This window comes from Aquarana catesbeiana, linkage group LG03 (assembly GCF_042186555.1).
Source record: "Aquarana catesbeiana isolate 2022-GZ linkage group LG03, ASM4218655v1, whole genome shotgun sequence".
Lineage (NCBI taxonomy): Eukaryota > Metazoa > Chordata > Amphibia > Anura > Ranidae > Aquarana > Aquarana catesbeiana.
The window spans coordinates 192,831,401-192,841,381 of record NC_133326.1 but is presented as its reverse complement, the minus strand read 5'-3'; positions in this window follow the sequence as shown (position 1 = coordinate 192,841,381).

Genomic DNA, 9,981 nt, shown 5'->3' with positions numbered 1-9,981 from the left:
TACCCGCAAAGTATTTCATGTATCTTATACGGACCTCGCGGGCACTCTGGGGGGGCAAGTGATTGAGTTTATATTCCGCCATGTGTATCGGTGTAAGAAATAGGTGGAACCGGCTGGCGATTATTCCAAATGTATTCTCCACCACTCTTCTGGCTCTGGCCAGCCGGTAATTAAAAACCCTCTGGCCCGGGGTGAGGGTCCTCATCGGGAATGGCCGCATAAGATGGTCCCCCAGCACAAGCGCTTCATCCGCAATGAAGAGGAATGGGAGTCCTTCTGCATTGTCTTCTGGAGGTGGCAAGCCCAAACTGCCATTCTGGAGATGCCTGTAGAACTCGGTCTGGGCGATGACTCCACCATCCGTCATCTGGCCATTCTTCCCCAAGTCCACATACAGGAACTCGTAAATAGCTGACACCACCGCCAACATCACAATACTATTGAACCCCTTGTAGTTGTAATAGTATGACCCCGAGTTGGGGGTTGGGACGATGTGGACATGTTCCCATCAATTGCCCCTATGCAGTTGGGAAAGTCCCACCGCTAGGCAAAGTGGGAGGCCACAGTCTGCCATTCCTGTGGCGTGGAAGGAAACTGTGGAGTCAAACCAGAAAAAAAAATTGTCATTTTGCACATAAACATTGAAAGCAGATTAGACACAAACATTCTTTGCCATCATCAGTATAACATTTATTTCAGGGAGTATTTAAAGACAAAAATATAAGGTCCAGTTATCAAATTCATCATCCCCTCTGATGGGCCATTGTAAAAATTTTAGGGGGGGAGATGTTTTGGACAGGTAACCCTCTCCACTTCATTGAGAGATGAATGGATAAATAATGTGTATTACAGCCCCTCCTTACTTACACTATTGGCAGCCCACTGGACAGGTAAGAAGTATCATAATACAAAAATATGAATACACACTATACAAATTGGAGCACAATTTTAACATTCTGCTATTACCTATCAAGATAATAATAGGATACAAAAACTTTAAACAGTACCATTTGAAAGTATTCAGGCAGACCCTTGCACTACATGCTTTGGAGAATTCATCCATAATTCTGACCACAAAAGAGGTAGGTATAGTGTGTATGGGTTTAGCAAAGTCAGCAGATAGAGGATTGGTATCGGATGACTTAGCGGTTGGGGGGAGGGAGGGTTCCAAATGAGTTTGGTACCCAAAAAAAAAAGCCTCTGGCACTCTGCCAGAATTGAAGGACACAAATAACATTTTTACACATTTTAGGGGGTGTTTAGGGTAAATCACTACAATGGAGCTGACAAAATACATTGTTGAGTGACTAGGCGAGGTGGATATGGGCCCAGGAAAGCATGCATGAAGGACAAAAAAAAGTTTAAAAATTCCAGCATGCATGAAGACAAAGGGGACATTCACAGCATATTGCAATCATGGTAATTAGGGAATGATGAAAGAAATACAATATATTATCAAACATTAAATACAATAAAATGTGATGTTAACCAGTTGCCGACTGCCTCACGATGATATACGTCGGCAGAATGGCACGGGCAGGCAGAATTACGGACCTGTACGTGATCTGCCTCCCGCAGGCGGGGGGGTCCGATCGGACCCCCCCCGGTGCCCGAGGCAGTCGGCATTTGTCCCCCGGTGATTGGAGGTGAGGGGGAGGCCATCCATTCGTGGCCCCCCTCCCGATCGCTCCCAGCCAATAGAATCATTCCTCTGCTGCTGTATAGTAAACAGCAGCAGAAGAAGTGATGTCATCTCTCCTCGGCTCGGTATTTTCGATTCCGGCGCCTTGGAGAGAAGCGAGTGAGTGCACAACACACACACACAGTAGAACATGCCAGGCACACATTACACCCCCCTTTACCCCCCTTTACCTTATCACCCCTCCCCCACCTGTCACACTGACACCAAGCAGTTTTTTTTTTCAGATTACTACATTGGTGTCAGTTTGTGACAGTTAGTGTGGTAGGGCAGTTAGTGTTAGCCCCCTTTAGGTCTAGGGTACCCCCCTAACCCCCCCTAATAAAGTTTTAACCCCTTGATCACCCCCCCATCGCCAGTGTCACTAAGCGATCATTTTTCTGATCCCTGTATTAGTGTCACTGGTGACGCTAGTTAGGGAGGTAAATATTTAGGTTCGCCGTGATATATCGCCGTTTTATAGCGTCAGGGACCCCCATATACTATCTAATAAAGGTTTTAACCCCTTGATTGCCCCCTAGTTAACCCTTTCACCAGTGATCACCGTATAAGTATTACGGGTGACGCTGGTTAGTTAGTTTATTTTTTATAGTGTTAGGGCACCCGCCGTTTATTACCGAATAAAGGTTTAGCCCCCTGATCGCCCAGCGATGATATGCTTCGCCCCAGGCAGCGTCAGGTTAGCGCCAGTACCGCTAGCACCCACGCACGCAGTATATGCCTCCCTTAGTGGTATAGTATCTAAACGGATCAATATCTGATCCGATCAGATCTATACTAGCGTCCCCAGTAGTTTAAGGTTCCCAAAAACGCAGTGTTAGCGGGATCAGCCCAGATACCTGCTAGCACCTGCGTTTTGCCCCTCTGCCCGGCCCAGCCCAGCCCACCCAAGTGCATAATCGATCGATCACTGTCACTTACAAAACACTAAACGCATAACTGCAGCGCTCGCAGAGTCAGGCCTGATCCCTGCGATCGCTAACAGTTTTTTTGGTAGCGTTTTGGTGAACTGGCAAGCACCAGCCCCAAGTAGCGTCAGGTTAGCACCAGTACCGCTAACACCCACGCACGCACCATACACCTCCCTTAGTGGTATAGTATCTGAACGGATCAATATCTGATCCGATCAGATCTATACTAGCATCCCCAGCAGTTTAGGGTTCCCAAAAACGCAGTGTTAGCGGGATCAGCCCAGATACCTGCTAGCACCTGCGTTTTGCCCCTCTGCCCGGCCCAGCCCAGCCCACCCAAGTGCAGTATCGATCGATCACTGTCACTTACAAAACACTAAACGCATAACTGCAGCGCTCGCAGAGTCAGGCCTGATCCCTGCGATCGCTAACAGTTTTTTTGGTAGTGTTTTGGTGAACTGGCAAGCACCAGCCCCAAGTAGCGTCAGGTTAGCACCAGTACCGCTAACACCCACGCACGCACCATACACCTCCCTTAGTGGTATAGTATCTGAACGGATCAATATCTGATCCGATCAGATCTATACTAGCATCCCCAGCAGTTTAGGGTTCCCAAAAACGCAGTGTTAGCGGGATCAGCCCAGATACCTGCTAGCACCTGCGTTTTGCCCCTCCACCCGGCCCAGCCCTGCCCAGCCCACCCAAGTGCAGTATCGATCGATCACTGTCGCTTACAAAACACTAAACACATAAATGGAGCGTTCGCAGAGTCAGGCCTGATCCCTGCGAACGCTAACAGTATTTTTGGTAGAGTTTTGGGGAACTGGCAAACACCAGTGGCCTAGTACACCCCGGTCATAGTCAAACCAGCACTGCAGTAACACTTGGTGACGTGGCGAGTCCCATAAGTGCAGTTCAAGCTGGTGAGCTGGCAAGAACAGGTAGTGTCCCGCTGCCACCAAGAAGAAGACAAACAGGCCCGTCGTGCCCATAATGCCCTTCCTGCTGTATTCGCCAATGCTAATAATTGGGAACCCACCACTTCTGCAGCCCCCGTACTTCCCCCATTCACATCCCCAACCAAATGCAGTCAGCTGCATGAGAGGCATTTTCTTTATGTCCTCCCGAGTACCCCTACCCAACGAACCCCCCCCAAAAAAGATGTTGTGTCTGCAGCAAGCACGGATATAGGCGTGACACCCGCTATTATTTTCCCTCCTGTCCTGACAATCCTGGTCTTTACATTGGTGAATGTTTTGAACGCTACCATTCACTAGTTGAGTATTAGCGTAGCGTACTGCATTGCACAGACTAGGCACACTTTCACAGGGTCTCCCAAGATGCCATCGCATTTTGAGAGACCCGAACCTGGAACCGGTTACAGTTATAAAAGTTAGTTACAAAAAAAAATGTAAAAAAAAAAAAAAACACAAAAAAATATATAAAATAAAAAAAAATAGTTGTTGTTTTATTGTTCTCTCTCTCTCTATTCTCTCTCTATTGTTCTGCTCTTTTTTACTGTATTCTATTCTGCAATGTTTTATTGTTATTATGTTTTATCATGTTTGCTTTTCAGGTATGCAATTTTTTATACATTACCATTTACTGTGTTTTATTGTTAAGCATTTTTTTCGTCTTCAGGTACGCCATTCACGACTTTGAGTGGTTATACCAGAATGATGCCTGCAGGTTTAGGTATCATCTTGGTATCATTCTTTTCAGCCAGCGGTCGGCTTTCATGTAAAAGCAATCCTAGTGGCTAATTAGCCTCTAGACTGCTTTTACAAGCAGTGGGAGGGAATGCCCCCCCCCACCGTCTTCCGTGTTTTTCTCTGGATCTCCTGTCTCAACAGGGAACCTGAGAATGCAGCCGGTGATTCAGCCAGATGACCATAGAGCTGATCAGAGACCAGAGTTGCTCCAAACATCTCCTAACATGGCCTAAGAAACCGGAAGCTACGAGCATTTCATGACTTAGATTTCGCCGGATGTAAACAGCGCCATTGGGAAATTGGGAAAGCATTTTATCACACGATCTTGGTGTGGTCAGATGCTTTGAGGGCAGAGGAGAGATCTAGAGTCTAATAGACCCCAATTTTTACAAAAAAGAGTACCTGTCACTACCTATTGCTGTCATAGGGGATATTTACAAACCCTGAGATAACAATAAAAATGATTTTTAAAAAAATTAAAGGAACAGTTTAAAAATAAGATAAAAAAGCAAAAAAAAAAATAAAAAAATAAATAAAAAAAAAAAAGCACCCCTGTCCCCCCTGCTCTCGCGCTAAGGTGAACGCAAGCGTCGGTCTGGCGTCAAATGTAAACAGCAATTGCACCATGCATGTGAGGTATCACCGCGAAGGTCAGATCGAGGGCAGTAATTTTAGCAGTAGCCCTCCTCTGTAAATCTAAAGTGGTAACCTGTAAAGGCTTTTAAAGGCTTTTAAAAATGTATTTAGTTTGTCGCCACTGCACGTTTGTGCGCAATTTTAAAGCATGTCATGCTTGGTATCCCTGTACTCAGCCTAAGATCATCTTTTTTTATTTCATCAAACATTTGGGTAATATAGTGTGTTTTAGTGCATTAAAATTTTAAAAAGTGTGTTTTTTCCCAAAAAAATGCGTTTGAAAAATCGCTGCGCAAATACTGTGTGAAAAAAAATGCAACACCCACCATTTTAATCTGCAGGGCATTTGCTTTAAAACATATATAATGTTTGGGGGTTCAAAGTAATTTTCTTGCAAAAAAAAATAATTTTTTCATGTAAACAAAAAGTGTCAGAAAGGGCTTTGTCTTTAAGTGGTTAGAAGAGTGGGTGATGTGTGACATAAGCTTCTAAATGTTGTGCATAAAATGCCAGGACAGTTCAAACCCCCCCAAATGACCCCATTTTGGAAAGTAGACACCCAAGCTATTTGCTGAGAGGCATGTCGAGTCCATGGAATATTTTATATTGTGACACAAGTTGCGGGAAAAAGACAATTTTTTTTTTTTTTTGCACAAAGTTGTCACTAAATGATATATTGGGTATAGAATTGGGTTTATTGGATTGTACGATTTTTTTTTTAATTTTTTTTTTTATTTTTTTTATGGTTGAACTGGATGGACTTGTGTCTTTTTTCAACCTGACTAACTATGTAACTATTGCTCAAACATGCCATGGGAATATGTGAAATTACACCCCAAAATACATTCTGTTGCTTCTCCTGAGTACGGGGATACCACATGTGTGAGACTTTTGGGAACCTAGCCGCGTACGGGACCCCGAAAACCAAGCAGCGCCTTTAGGCTTTCTAAGGGCGTAAATTTTTGATTTCACTCTTCACTGCCTATCACAGTTTTGGAGGCATGGAATGCCCAGGTGGCACAAAACCCCCCAAATGACCCTATTTTGGAAAGTAGACACCCCAAGCTATTTGCTGAGAGGTATAGTGAGTATTTTGCAGACCTCACTTTTTGTCACAAAGTTTTGAAAATTGAAAAAAGAAAATAAATGTATTTTCTTGTCTTTCTTCATTTTCAAAAACAAATGAGAGCTGCAAAATACTCACCATGCCTCTCAGCAAATAGCTTGGGGTGTCTACTTTCCAAAATGGGGTCATTTGGGGGGGGGGTTGTGCCACCTGGGCATTCCATGGCCTCCGAAACTGTCATAGGCAGTGAAGAGTGAAATTAAAAATTTACGCCCTTAAAAATTCTGAAGGCGGTGATTGGTTTTCGGCACCCCGTACGTGGCTAGGCTCCCAAAAAGTCCCACACATGTAGTATCCCCATACTCAGGAGAAGCAGCTAAATGTATTTTGGGGTGCAATTCCACATATGCCCATGGCCTGTGTGAGCAATATATCATTTAGTGACAACTTTGTGCAAAAAAAAAATAATTGTCACATATAAAATATTCCATGGACTCAACATGCCTCTCAGCAAATAGCTTGGGTGTCTACTTTCCAAAATGGGGTCATTTGGGGGGGTTTTGTGCCATCTGGGCATTTTATGGCCTTCAAAACTGTGATAGGTAGTGAAGAGTGAAATAAAAAATTTACGCCCTTAGAAATCCTGAAGGCAGTGATTAGGTTTCGGGGCCCCGTACGCGACTAGGCTCCCAAAAAGTCCCACACATGTGGTATCCCCGTACTCGGGAGAAACAGCTGAATGTAGTTTGGGGTGCAATTCCAGATATGCCCATGGCCTGTGTGAGCAATATATCATTTAGTGACAACTTTTTGTAAATTTTTTGTTGTTGTCATTATTCAATCACTTGGGACAAAAAAAATTATTATTCAATGGGCTCAACATGCCTCTCAGCAATTTCCTTGGGGTGTCTACTTTCCAAAATGGGGTCATTTGGAGGGGTTTTGTACTGCCCTGCCATTTTAGCACCTCAAGAAATGACATAGGCAGTCATAAACTAAAAGCTGTGTTAATTCCAGAAAATGTACCCTAGTTTGTAGACGCTATAACTTTTGCGCAAACCAATAAATATACACTTATTGACATTTTTTTTACCAAAGACATGTGGCCGAATACATTTTGGCCTAAATGTATGACTAAAATTGAGTTTATTGGATTTTTTTTATAACAAAAAATAGAAAATATCATGTTTTTTTTTTTAATTTTCGGTCTTTTTCCGTTTATAGCGCAAAAAATAAAAACCACAGAGGTGATCAAATACCATCAAAAGAAAGCTCTATTTGTGGGAAGAAAAGGACACAAATTTTGTTTGGGTACAGCATTGCATGACCGTGCAATTAGCAGTTAAAGCGACGCAGTGCCAAATTGTAAAAAGTGCTCTGGTCAAGAAGGGGGTAAATCCTTCCCGGGCTGAAGTGGTTAAATATCGTGCCTGGTGGGTGCCTATAGTATGCCTGCAGAGTGGCACATTTTTCCAGTGTTTAGAACAGTACCACAGCAAAATTACATTTCTAAAGGAAAAATTGTCACTGAAACTGAAAAATTTAAACTGATCGCGGCTGTAATGAATTGTCAGGTCTTGGCAATATAGATAAAACTCATTGAAAAAAACGGCATGGGGTCCCCCCAGTCCATTACCAGGCCCTTTGTGTCTGGTATGATTATTAAAGGGGAACACCAAAACAAAATTTTAAAAAAAAATTGCGTGAGGGTCCCCCTAAAATCGATACCAGGCCCTTCAGGTCTGATATGTAAATTAATGGGAACCCTGAGACAAATTTTTTTTAAAAATGGCGTAGGGGTCTCCCCAAAATCCATACTGGACCCTTATCTGAGCACCCAACCTGGCAGGCCGCAGGAAAATAAGGGGTGATGAGAGAGCGCCCCCCCCGAACCATACCAGGCCACATGCCCTCAACATGGGGAGGGTGCTTTGGGGTCTGACCCCAAAGCACCTTGTCCCCATGTTGATGGGGACAAGGGCCTCACCCCCACAACCCTTACCCTTGGTGGTTGTGGGGGTATACAGGCGGGGGGCTTATCAGAATCTTTAAAGCCCCCTTTAACAAGGGGACCCCCCGGGTCCTGGCCTCCTCCTGTGTGAATTGGTAATGGGGTACCCTACCATTTCACAAAAAAGTGTCAAAAATGGTAAAAAAGACAAGAGACAGCTTGGCACAAGTCCTTTATTAAAAAAAAAAAAAAAAAAATGTCCCTCGTTGTAAGTTCACGCCGCCCGAAGGACCAAAAATGAAAAAGAAAAAAAAAAAGCCGTAACCGATCCGCCTCCATGGGAGACTCCCGCCGACTGACAGTTCTTATATAACTGTTTTTGTTGGAGTTTGTAATTGTATATTTATCATTCCAGACAATTATGGATACTTCTTGTACTTCTATATACAACCTTATTGTGATTATTTTTTTGAAGCAGAGCACCTAATCATCCTAAAGAAGCAGGTTAAACCTGAGCAATTCTTTGACGGAGCAGATGGCTGTTGATGCTACTGTATTTTCTGATCTGTTATATGTTGATATTGATACAGAAGGTGTTCTAATATTTATTTATTGGGTTGTTCTATAGGCCCTTAATGGAATGTGGTATACATGCGGTATGATAATTTTAGCTACTGGAGCATATCATTACTCTCAGTTTTTTTAAACGTTCTTTGTATGAATAAAAACTGATATATGTTTTTTTTCTATTTCTTTGTGTTTTGTGGTATATGTTTTGTTTTTTGATTTGTTGTTGTTAATATGCTAGTCTACCTAATTTCATGTTATTGATTTTGTTTTCATTACATTTCTAGAAGTAATGAACACAGCAATCAAAGGAGAATGAAAGATTCCCTAACATCCATATTAATATAAAACTTACATACAGTGGTATGTAAACTTACATACAGAGGTAGATTTTATATATCACCTTTCCACATTTTCTGCAGTCTTTTCTACTTGCCTGGGGGAAAACACAGATAATTTTACTGCTAGATTCTCAGTTATGCCTTTACTTGCAGTACAGATTTCACAGAGCTAACGTGTGGAAATACCTTGTTCCTTGGATTCCAGGTGAGCTACATACAATATACAATGGCATACACTTTTTTAAAAGCTTCAACAAGTTTTTTACCCTATGCATAAAAGTTTAATAATTCTATGGCTACAATTGGGAAAAGTTTGTAGCATCTGCTGAGTTTGTAAAATATAGAGAATCTACAGCAACTATTTCATTGTCTAATTCTGTTTTTACAGATGTGCTTGTATTGTAGATGGGTTATTGACAGTAGTTTAATCAAATACCAATGACTAGTATACACATTTAATTGTTAGTTGGGTCCTAAACATCACTGCATGCTTACAAAATGTTTCTACTAATATCATCAGATCTCTGTTTGACTGTGATTTTATAAGACAATTCATGCCAAATTATCTAAATACACTCTTGTTAATATATATATATACAGTATCTGTAGTGATTACACCCCTCACATTTTTGTAAATATTTTATTATATCTTTTCATGTGACAACACTAATGAAATTACACTTTGCTACAATGTAAAGTAGTGAGTGTACAGTTTGTATAACAGTGCAAATTTGCTGTCCCCTCATAATAACTCAACACACAGCCATTAATATCTAAACAGCTGGCAACAAAAGTGAGTACACCCCTATGTGAAAATGCCCAAAGTGTCAATGTTTTGTGCGGCCACCATAATTTTCCAGCACTACCTTAACCCTCTTGAGAATGGAGTTCACCAGAGCTTCACAGATTGCCACTGGAGTCCTCTTCCACTCCTCCATGACAACATCACGGAGCTGGTGGATGTTAGAGACCTTGCACTCTTCCACCTTCTGTTTGAGAATCCCCCACAGATGCTTAATAGGGTTTAGGTCTGAAAATATGCTTAGCCAGTCCATCACCTTTACCCTCAGCTTCTTTAGCAAGGCAGTGGTCGTCTTG